The sequence below is a fragment of the Cicer arietinum genome, chromosome 5 (assembly GCF_000331145.2).
Source record: "Cicer arietinum cultivar CDC Frontier isolate Library 1 chromosome 5, Cicar.CDCFrontier_v2.0, whole genome shotgun sequence".
Lineage (NCBI taxonomy): Eukaryota > Viridiplantae > Streptophyta > Magnoliopsida > Fabales > Fabaceae > Cicer > Cicer arietinum.
The window spans coordinates 30,719,328-30,730,882 of NC_021164.2; the positions used below are offsets into that span (position 1 = coordinate 30,719,328).

The 11,555-nt window shown below is 29.3% G+C and overlaps 1 pseudogene; it reads left to right on the forward strand.

Moving 5' to 3' along the window:
- The first annotated feature begins 9,428 nt into the window (after nt 1-9,428).
- On the forward strand, nt 9,429-11,549 carry LOC101499050 (cationic amino acid transporter 1-like; annotated as a pseudogene).
- The last annotated feature ends 6 nt before the right edge of the window (nt 11,550-11,555 follow it).

Consider the following 11,555-nt stretch of genomic DNA (forward strand, 5'->3'; position numbering starts at 1 on the left):
ATCAAATAATATATTGAAACGTAAATTTGATATCTGGCCCACAAGATTGGACACGACAATTAAATCATGAAAATAGATTTTGGTTCTCTTGAAATCATGAAAGATATCTTCTCTTTAAAGATTTTGGTAATACATCTACCATGAAAATAGGTTCGTTATTAATTTAAAATACAGTTTGCTCCTTGAAAGAAGGCACTAGTTATAATATTTTATCTGATTTTTAAGAATTTAGCACCCATAACTTAAAGAAGATTAATTTTATTGTATCCATCATTGTGAAAAACTACAATCCCAATGTTCTATTTTTATTGCAAATTTTAATAAAAAATTACTATCAACAATGTCCTTCTGGTAACGATATTTTTTACTGCGTGATAATATCGTGCACTTGTGGTCCTATCAATATAAAAATGAAATTAAACTATTGAACACTACTGATTGACTTCCTAGCCTAAAACACTTCTAGACTCATAACCTATAGTCTAATTTTGAATCATCCGTCTCTGGTACCAAAAATGTATCGTCTAAAATTTAACTATAAATCTTGAGAAAATGTTTGTAAATAATACGGATGAAATTGATCGTTGTTTTTGTTAATAATGCAAATGAAACTGATCATCTAAATAAGTGGTTTCCATGCATATCAGATTTTTCTTTTGTGGTTTTGTTGTGATTTTTTTGTCTCAAATCGACGTTGTTTTATTTCCCATCTTAGTGTGATGTTCGTTTGATTTTCCAACTTATTGTCGTGTCCCTTTAATTTAGATTGATAGATCAACTTCAAACAATTACTGATTAGACTAATGACTAGGTCATCAACGTTGGATATCTAGAGGCATGGTTTTCAGTCACTTTGTTTTTGTCACATTATTTATAGGTATTGTGTCATTTTATCCTATTAACTTGGATGATGTGAGTTTGTTAGGTGATTCATCAATTTTGTTTTTAACAATATTGAAATCGTGTTTGTATCTAATATATTCTACCAATTTGTCAAGAAAAAAAAAAACATTAATGGACCATCAAAGTGAGCCATTAGCGTCACACCCCGATTTTTATCAATGAGAGTATATTTCTAAAAAGGAAATTAACTTGAACTTTATGCTTTTACTCTAAATAACTGATAATATTTTTTTAAAAACCTCTTTTTAGAACCAATGAAAGCAACATGTTTAAGCGTAATTGAATTTTTAAGACTAAAAATATTTATTCTAAAAAGGAATTTACAATAAGTAAGTTTCATCATAAGGGTTTCAACAATGATAATCCGACAACGCATAAGTTGATCATTACAACTCTTTATCAAAGGCTATATTGGGCACTAATAACCCACTAGCTAGAACATGTTGTCTACATTTGACTAACGTCTAAGTCATTACTCTGTTAAGCCTTCATTAGTCTAATTACTATGTAACTAGCTCATAAGATTTATGGCGTTCATACCGGTTCCACAACAATAGCAAATGTCACCAATCTTAAAACAACATATATACACATATGAAACATATAGCATTTACAAAACTTTAATTTCATTTGTAAAGATTTCTCATACAAAACTTCTAAAAATTTATATAGGGCCAGAAGACAAAATTTAACTACAGACCCATTTTCTAAAACACTATTTTACATTAAACATGCTTCAAAACAAAAATTGACCTATAATCACATAAATGATCAATGGAACATATTAACATGATCATCAATTAAGACCAAAATTTTAAGAATCTTCGTCTTTGTTATCAAGCCTAAATAACATATAACCAATTCATGTTGTTTAGGATTTCATCCAAATCAAAAGCTTGCTAATATAGTAATATCATACAAAATGAGTCATAAATCTTATAATTACAGTCAACTCGAATAAGTTATAAACATCTAAGACCTACAACACACAACACAACCCTAACTATAATGAAAGTCATCCAAAATATGAGTATAATTATATATTCCTATCCAAACCTATTAATAAAAATCGTAAAACATAATTTTGGAACTTGATGAGCAATTTGAAAATAGCTGATACTGCAGTAGCCGTACGTTTAAAAAATGGAAAAAAGTTAATAAGAATATCAAGAATATAATCTAATGATAAAATAATGTATTATACGTCAACATAAATAAATAAAGGTTAAATTATAACCTTGAAATTTGACTCCCCAAATGTGAGATAACCAATTCAAAGTCGAAAATGAACCACCGTCAAGTCTCTTACTATTAATTTATTTGAAAAAATTATAGCTTGTGTACTACATAACTAGTTCATAACCAATTAGGTTCTCATTCTATCAATTAAGTACAACATAACCAATTATGTTCTCTTTCTATTAGTTTAAATACAACATAACCAATTCATATTTTAATCTAAACTACTAAGTAGGGCAAGATAATAGTACTAATTACTAAGTTAAAAATAATACAAGTTTCAATATGTTAAAAATAACACAAGTTCGGACTAAGTACTAATTTAATAATAATACAATCAATTTCGAACTTAACTACTAAAATTTAAAATTTAATGATACAAAAAAAAAATATATGAAGGTAGTAGCTTACACATTCATAGGTGGAAACATGAGAGTAGGTGTTCCTTGTCTCAGGATTGTATAATTCCGATGATGCATCTCTAACAATTTCTATTTCTTTCTATCATAGATATTGATCTTTTAATCAAATCTTAGTAAGAATCATGTTCGTACTTGGATATCAAATAATATATTGAAACGTAAATTTGATATCTGGCCCACAAGATTGGACACGACAATTAAATCATGAAAATAGATTTTGGTTCTCTTGAAATCATGAAAGATATCTTCTCTTTAAAGATTTTGGTAATACATCTACCATGAAAATAGGTTCGTTATTAATTTAAAATACAGTTTGCTCCTTGAAAGAAGGCACTAGTTATAATATTTTATCTGATTTTTAAGAATTTAGCACCCATAACTTAAAGAAGATTAATTTTATTGTATCCATCATTGTGAAAAACTACAATCCCAATGTTCTATTTTTATTGCAAATTTTAATAAAAAATTACTATCAACAATGTCCTTCTGGTAACGATATTTTTTACTGCGTGATAATATCGTGCACTTGTGGTCCTATCAATATAAAAATGAAATTAAACTATTGAACACTACTGATTGACTTCCTAGCCTAAAACACTTCTAGACTCATAACCTATAGTCTAATTTTGAATCATCCGTCTCTGGTACCAAAAATGTATCGTCTAAAATTTAACTATAAATCTTGAGAAAATGTTTGTAAATAATACGGATGAAATTGATCGTTGTTTTTGTTAATAATGCAAATGAAACTGATCATCTAAATAAGTGGTTTCCATGCATATCAGATTTTTCTTTTGTGGTTTTGTTGTGATTTTTTTGTCTCAAATCGACGTTGTTTTATTTCCCATCTTAGTGTGATGTTCGTTTGATTTTCCAACTTATTGTCGTGTCCCTTTAATTTAGATTGATAGATCAACTTCAAACAATTACTGATTAGACTAATGACTAGGTCATCAACGTTGGATATCTAGAGGCATGGTTTTCAGTCACTTTGTTTTTGTCACATTATTTATAGGTATTGTGTCATTTTATCCTATTAACTTGGATGATGTGAGTTTGTTAGGTGATTCATCAATTTTGTTTTTAACAATATTGAAATCGTGTTTGTATCTAATATATTCTACCAATTTGTCAAGAAAAAAAAAAACATTAATGGACCATCAAAGTGAGCCATTAGCGTCACACCCCGATTTTTATCAATGAGAGTATATTTCTAAAAAGGAAATTAACTTGAACTTTATGCTTTTACTCTAAATAACTGATAATATTTTTTTAAAAACCTCTTTTTAGAACCAATGAAAGCAACATGTTTAAGCGTAATTGAATTTTTAAGACTAAAAATATTTATTCTAAAAAGGAATTTACAATAAGTAAGTTTCATCATAAGGGTTTCAACAATGATAATCCGACAACGCATAAGTTGATCATTACAACTCTTTATCAAAGGCTATATTGGGCACTAATAACCCACTAGCTAGAACATGTTGTCTACATTTGACTAACGTCTAAGTCATTACTCTGTTAAGCCTTCATTAGTCTAATTACTATGTAACTAGCTCATAAGATTTATGGCGTTCATACCGGTTCCACAACAATAGCAAATGTCACCAATCTTAAAACAACATATATACACATATGAAACATATAGCATTTACAGAGTAAACAAATTGTACATATATAAATTATCATCAACCAAATACAAGCATGCATATCATATACTCACAACAAATATTTTCGACAAAAGATTCATTGTCCTAATGCATTGCTTATATGTCAATGCACATGATTTCAGAAAATATAACCTTCAACAAAGGGGCGTGAATCACAAATGTATAGTTTCTCACAAACCAGTACGATCCACTAAAGTGCATTTGCTTACGGGCTATCACAGTCACCATGTAACTATGATATGCATCACCATATGATTCCTCATATATGCTAATGCATTTCAATTTTCCCTAAAATACATCATGTATCAACACTTCTCAGTACATACTAATAAAAGCAATATGTAAACAATTTGAATCATATATCCATATATAAAAATCAAGTAACAAGTATATCAAATTTGAGAAATTCTTATTTTACATGCCTACTTAGCTCATATTCACATATGTCATATGGTACAAACAACATCATTTAACACAAACATGTTAAGTACTAAAAATAGAAATTTGAAATGTGCCCTTACCTCGAAAAGCTTCCATAATTTCAAGACGTACGCTACTTAATGATATTTACACCTTCAACAGAAAACTTACACAACTTTAAGGTACCAATCCAATTCAACCTAATAGGTAACTTAAACTAGGCTTTAGTTTTTCTAAAGGCAATTATGATGCATGATTTACGAGACATGAAGACTTTTTAAAAGATCCTTTTGACTGTTATTTGATTCCTAAAAATTTAGATATATCAAACTCATCCTTAAGACAATGTTTATTCCAAAGATAGACTTATTTTAATATTTCATTAGAAAGATAGAAAATTTTGTAAGTAAAGTTCAAGAGATTACAAGTTCAAGAATTTTTAGCATGTAATCCATAATTTCGTGATTTTTGTTAAATTATTAAATGAGGTCGGATTTTGGAAAACTACAATTATAATTAAAGCTTATGATGTATAGTAGTTAAAATATTAAATGACGTCGGATTTTGTTAAAATATTTGGTGATTCATTTAACCGTCAAAAGTAGTTGTTTTATTGAAGTTCGAAGTGTTAGAAATTAATTTCCTCTCTGTTTTGTAAAATTGAGACTCTTTTACGCAGTAATAGCTCTTTAAATACTAAATTATTAATCTTGCCAAAAATTTATTCTCTTATTAAGGAATAACATTCCAACTCATCAAAACTAATTTTAAGAACTCTCAATTTAATTTTTGTTGAATTATGAGGTTGTTTGAAAATTAAATGACATTAATCTTTATTGAATATATGTTCTAAAAATAATAAAATCTATTTTCAATGATTTAGAAAATAATATTTTTTTATTTTTATATTTTAAAATTAAGTTTAATTGTTATGCACTGTAAGTGTAAAAAGTTGTACACTTTCAGTAGATCACAACTATTCATGGTTGTGACTTTTGAAATAGTTATGATAAAATTTAAGAGCTTACAATGATTCAACAGTCGTAATTGACTAATAGTGTAAAAATCATGTACATTATCAGTGGATATTGTAAGACCCGTAATTTATTTATAACAAGAATAATTGCTTACTGTCTAATTATGTCTTATGTTGTTTATTATTTTGTTTGTTTACCGTTTTCATTGTCTGTTTGTAAAATTGTTGTAAGTGTCTGACTTGCAAATTAATCTATAAAAAAAGTTTCGGATATTTCCTTGATGTTAAATGACTATGTGAATGTCTTGGCATTGTTCAAATTTCAAAAAAAAATTTCTACCGAGTGTTTTGAAAATGGGAAAGATATATTCGGTGTTTAAATTTTGATGAACTCTGAATGACACCAACATTTAACTGAGTGTTTTATATATCCACTATAATGAGAATTTGATGTTGTTATATTTTTCTACACTAAGGAACAAAAAAATTATCAGATAAGAATTTGTTCGCAAAATTTGTAAAGTTTTAATTTGTAGATTTATTATAAAAATTTTAAGTTATTGATAAATTTATCCGTGAGCGAAATACGACTCGTTTAAGAACGAACTCGGAGACTAAACGAGATGTTGTGACTTAAAGCCACAAAATATCTAGATATTTTTCTAAGATATTAATATTTTATTGAGTAGTTAATGAAAATATCTAGATATTTCTTTATTATGTAGTAAGACTTTGTAAGGACCAAAATGAGCCACCACTTCACCATCTCTTTTTGTGTGTTGACTAGAATCACTTGTTTAAGAATGATTAGATTACCAGTGATAGGTTAGTAAAATTTCAGAAACCCACTTAAAATTATTCATAAGAGAATAATTTAATCGAATTATAGATGATTATTATCGACCAATATATTAAGACGTCGCGCATTACTATTAAATTTATCTGTTAATTAGACTCAACGAAAGTATATAGTTTTACTAAAGTAGATTTGGAGGTGAGTGATGTGATGTGATTATAACTAAGTGTCATAAAGGATATTGTGAGATTTTATGATTAAATTTATGTGATAAATTTATGGTTGGAAATTTTGAGATTAATTTATAATTGAGATAGTAGATTAATTAAGGGAAGGAGAAAAAAAAAATCCCCTCCCTATAAAAGCAATTCCTGGCCATCATCATCATCATACTATCACCTTCTTTGATTCTTCAAAAACATCTTTCTCATTTCTCTCCAAACTCAAATATTCTCCTTCATTTTTGAGCAATTTAGAGGCCAAATAAATAATGTAATGAGTAATGTAATGAGTTGTTTTCAAATAAATAAGTTTGAACTGATAATAGAAATTTTATTAGAGGGTTTAAGCTAGTAAAGTTATAAAGACTTTTGCAAGTGTGTTTGATTATGTTTTTTTAATTAAAATGACAACTAGATGTTAGGGTGTTTCGGGACCAAAGTGATATATTAAAAAAAAATCAGTTATGAAATAAGGATTTCAAAGTAAGTTAGTGATTGATAAAAAAAAAAAAATTGATTAGTTTTCTTTAGTAATGTAACCTTGAAGTAAATTTTATAACTCCATATGTTTATGTAGTTAGCTCATTGAGTCTCAAAAATGAATCAAGATTGTTGACACTGATTTAGCGGTGGGGAGAACTCTGAATATTTTATGTTTGTTGAGTTGAAATTTTTAACGACAAGAGATAGGAACAAAAAGCTCATGACAAATTTTTTGAAATAAGTTTTGAAATAAAGTGATAAATGAATTGTTGTGGTTTGTTTTAATTCAAAAGTATTTGAGCAGTAGAAAAAGTTCTCTTGTGATTCATAATGGTGGTATAAATTAAAATTTGGAGTTGGATTTCATATTGGGCTTTTAACATTTTGAGGGGATTTAAGTCCAATTGAGGGGGTACAAAGTTCAATTTTCTGTAAATTATAAATGGATTATAGAAAATATGAAAAGATTTATGAATATGGATATCTATCAAATATCCATAACAGTCTCAGATATCCATTAAGGATATGCCTTATTAAAATATTTTTAGGAACAAATCTGATGAGAAAAAATCTCTGTGAAAGAAAAAGAGTACACTATCATTTGTGGGAATTGCCTCATTAAATATTTTACGAGGAAAATCCAATGGGATAAAGTCTAGGTGGTAGAAAAAAGCACAAAACATATTATATATCTCTTTGATGCCAAAAATCATATATAAGACGATGAAGACCAATCTTTTATGCAAAGTGTTCAAAAAAATTACTTGAGAGTGACTTTGTAAAAAGGTGATATGCGAAACATGAACGATTAATTGAATGCTAATGTCATCTCTCTTTTGGAGTAAAAAAATGTCATGAGTCTTTTGAAGAAGTCTCTTATAATTTTTTAATCATTGGTCTCATCGAAACAGATTCTCAATTTGACTCGTGTAGTGCTAAAATTTCTACATGATTTGATCGTGTTGTTGTTATGGTTTGTTTTATAGATCTCCATGTTACCTATTTGTGATATACAATTATAAGAATCTGACAAATAATTGTCATCTAATAAACTAACTAATTTTATTTTGGATACTTTTGAATATAACAAGTCCATATACATTGTAAATATATGGTAAATAAATATATTTTTGATTGTGTTCTAATATTTTTGGGTAGGTGTAGAACTATTTCTTGCTAATAAGTTGATGTAAAATTATATATCAGTGTGTGTATAATGATGAGATCCTAATTATGGAATAAAAAGAACTAAATTAATTTTAGTTGAAAATATTATTTTTGTAGGTGATAATATATCTCCTTTGTTTTTACTATACTAGAGGTATATATGTTCAAATGACGTGATATTTGGTTTGTTGGAAAGCTTAGAGAATTATTTATAATTTATCTTTTAGACTCAAGAGCAAAATTTGCTTGGTTCATGGCAACAAATAAGCTTAAAGTTGATGACATGATGACATGATTAGGATGGATGAGCTAGAGCTTTTATTTTGGTAACTTAAATTAAAATAAAAGTCGATCAAAAGGTGAATCAGGTAAAAAGATGGATTAACATGCATATAGAGGGATGATTAGCTCTAGTATCTACTTAATTGCATTTAGACCTAACATTCTATTTAGTGTGTGTGAGTGTGCAAGATTTTATTCTAACCCTAAAAATACTCCTTTAACTGTTGTTAAAGGGGTCTTTAGATATATGAAGAGCACTACTAATCTTGTTATGTGTTAAAAACCATCTTCTGAGTACAGACTTGTAGATTTATGTTATGCTTAATATGCTAGAGATAAACATGAAAGGAAAAGCACTAGTGGTAGTTGTACATTATTTGGTGTAAATATGATTTCACGGTCAAGCAAAAGCCATAGAACCATTGTTCTATCTACAGCTAAAGCATAATATATATCAATAGCCAATGACATCACTTAACTATTTTGGATGAAACATCAACTAGAAGACCTCAAAATTAATGATAGTAACATTTTTATCTTTTGCAATTATGCTTTTGCTATAAGTTTAACCAAAAATCCCATTTTACATTCAAAGGAAATATATATAGAGGTTAAACATCACTTCTTAAGCGACCTTTTTGAAAATTGTGTGACTTTTTTCATTTTCTTACACGTGTTGTTTTTATGTGTTAACGCGTGCAAAGTAGTTATTGTTATTTGATTTTAAAACTCAAACATTTTATCAAAAACACCAACACTCAAGTCTAACCTGAAATCCTCCTGAATTATCTTATGACTTCAAGTTTTGTATCTTCTTCTGTCCTCAAGAACATTTCTTATGCACCCACTATGGCATGTAATATGGATCATTATGATACTCTAAATGAACTTAAAATTGATTTCTCTAATTTCAATGAGAACAAGTTTGACTTCTTTGAAGATTTTGCTAGTAATTGATAGACTGAGTATTTTAACCTAGATCAAACATGGGGAAGCCTCAAGTGTGGTTTTAGGGTGTCCTATCAAAGTTGCTTGACAAATCAACAATGCTATTACCAAATGCTTGGATGAAGGCATGATAATTTGTTAGAATATTAAAAAATATCTTATAGTATCTTTTATATTATATTAGAGTATCTTAAATTATTTCTTAGGATCAATTTATAATTATAGAGATATCTTAGAATATCTCTTATTATTATTATGATTTATTCCTAATTTAGGATTTAGTCTATGTTTCTCTATAAATAGATATTAGTATTGAGTCTATTGTAATCAAGTCAACATTAAACTATTATCAATAATATTCAAACCCTTATTATTTTCTCTCCTCCTTTTCTCTAAAATCCCACAATTTCAACATGGTATCTAGAGCCTATTTCGATCCTCCTTGAACGATTACGCCTCTATTCCGCTGTCGAGTTCCCAACAATTAGGGAATATAATTATAGTTTCTCTTTTCTAATATTCCAATATTCGGTGAGATTTTTTGTAGTTTTTCGTTTATTTTCAGCAGATCAGTCACAGAACTGTTTATCGCGCGGTATTGTTCACTGCGCAAAAAAAAAAAAAAATTAATGTTAGGTTCTCTAAACCTTTCTACAACCCATTAGGGTTTGCCGCTCCAACCAACTGAGCTAAAGAGCTAATAGCACATAATACCCCATGAAGGTAGCCCTTATAGGTAGGGGCAACAACGGGGTGGTAAAGTTTACTTTGAGAATCATTATCATTTGCATACTTAAGGGTAGAATTGGGGGACTTTGTGGCATTTATAGCAGCTGGAAATATACAGAGCTCCAGAAGACCTTCGTATAATTGTCCATAGCATGAACCGTGACTATGGCCATCTTGACCCCATTGTTGTTGGTGCCCTCATTGCCATCACTGCCCTTGCTGTCTACAGCACCAAAGACTCTTCTATTTTCAACTACGTTGCTACTATCTTTCACATGTTTGTCATTGTCTTCATTATTATTGCTGGTCTCATCAAAGCCAAACCCGAAAACTACTCTCCATTTACTCCTTTTGGTGTTCACAGTATGATTGATGCTTCTGCTGTTCTTTTCTTTGCTTATGATGGCTTTGATGCTGTTTCAACTATGGCTGAGGAAACCAAGAATCCTGGCAGAGACATTCCTATTGGTCTTGTTGGATCTATGTTGATTACCACCATATTATATTGCTTACTAGTTACAACACTTTGTCTCATGCAGAATTATAAAGATATAGATGTTAATGCACCTTTTTCTGTTGCATTTAGTGTTGTTGGAATGGATTGGGCTAAGTACATTGTTTCATTAGGTGCCTTGAAAGGAATGATAATTGTATTGTTGGTTGGTGCTGTTGGTCAAGCTCGTTATTTAACTCACATTGCACGTACTCACATGATGCCACCTTGGTTTGCTCTTGTTGATCATAGAACTGGGACACCTATGAATGATACTATCTCAATGCTTGCAGCTTCTGGTGTTGTTGCTTTTTTCACTGATCTTGCTATTCTCTCTAACCTTTTGTCAATTTCCACCTTATTTATATTTTCCCTTGTGGCCTTAGCGCTTTTAGTAAGGCGTTATTATTCAAGTGGAGTAACTACAAAAGGAGATCAACGCAATTTCATTGTGGGTCTAGTGTTGATTATTGGCTTTTCAATTGGAATTTCAACTTATTGGAATAACAGTACTGATGGCTGGATTGGTTATTTAGTTTTTGTTCCACTGTGGATTTTAGGGACGGGTGGTATTTGGCTTTTTGTACCAATGGCAAAGAAGCCTACAATTTGGGGAGTTCCTTTGGTTCCTTGGCTACCTTCTTTGTCTATTGCTATTAACATATTTCTTCTTGGCTCTATTGATAAAGATTCATATATAAGATTTGCAATTCAATTGATGGGATTCTTCTTGGTGCACGATTATTCTCTCTTCGATGGTTCCAGATCTGCCCTTACTCTCCAATTTTGATCAGCGAAAATATGTG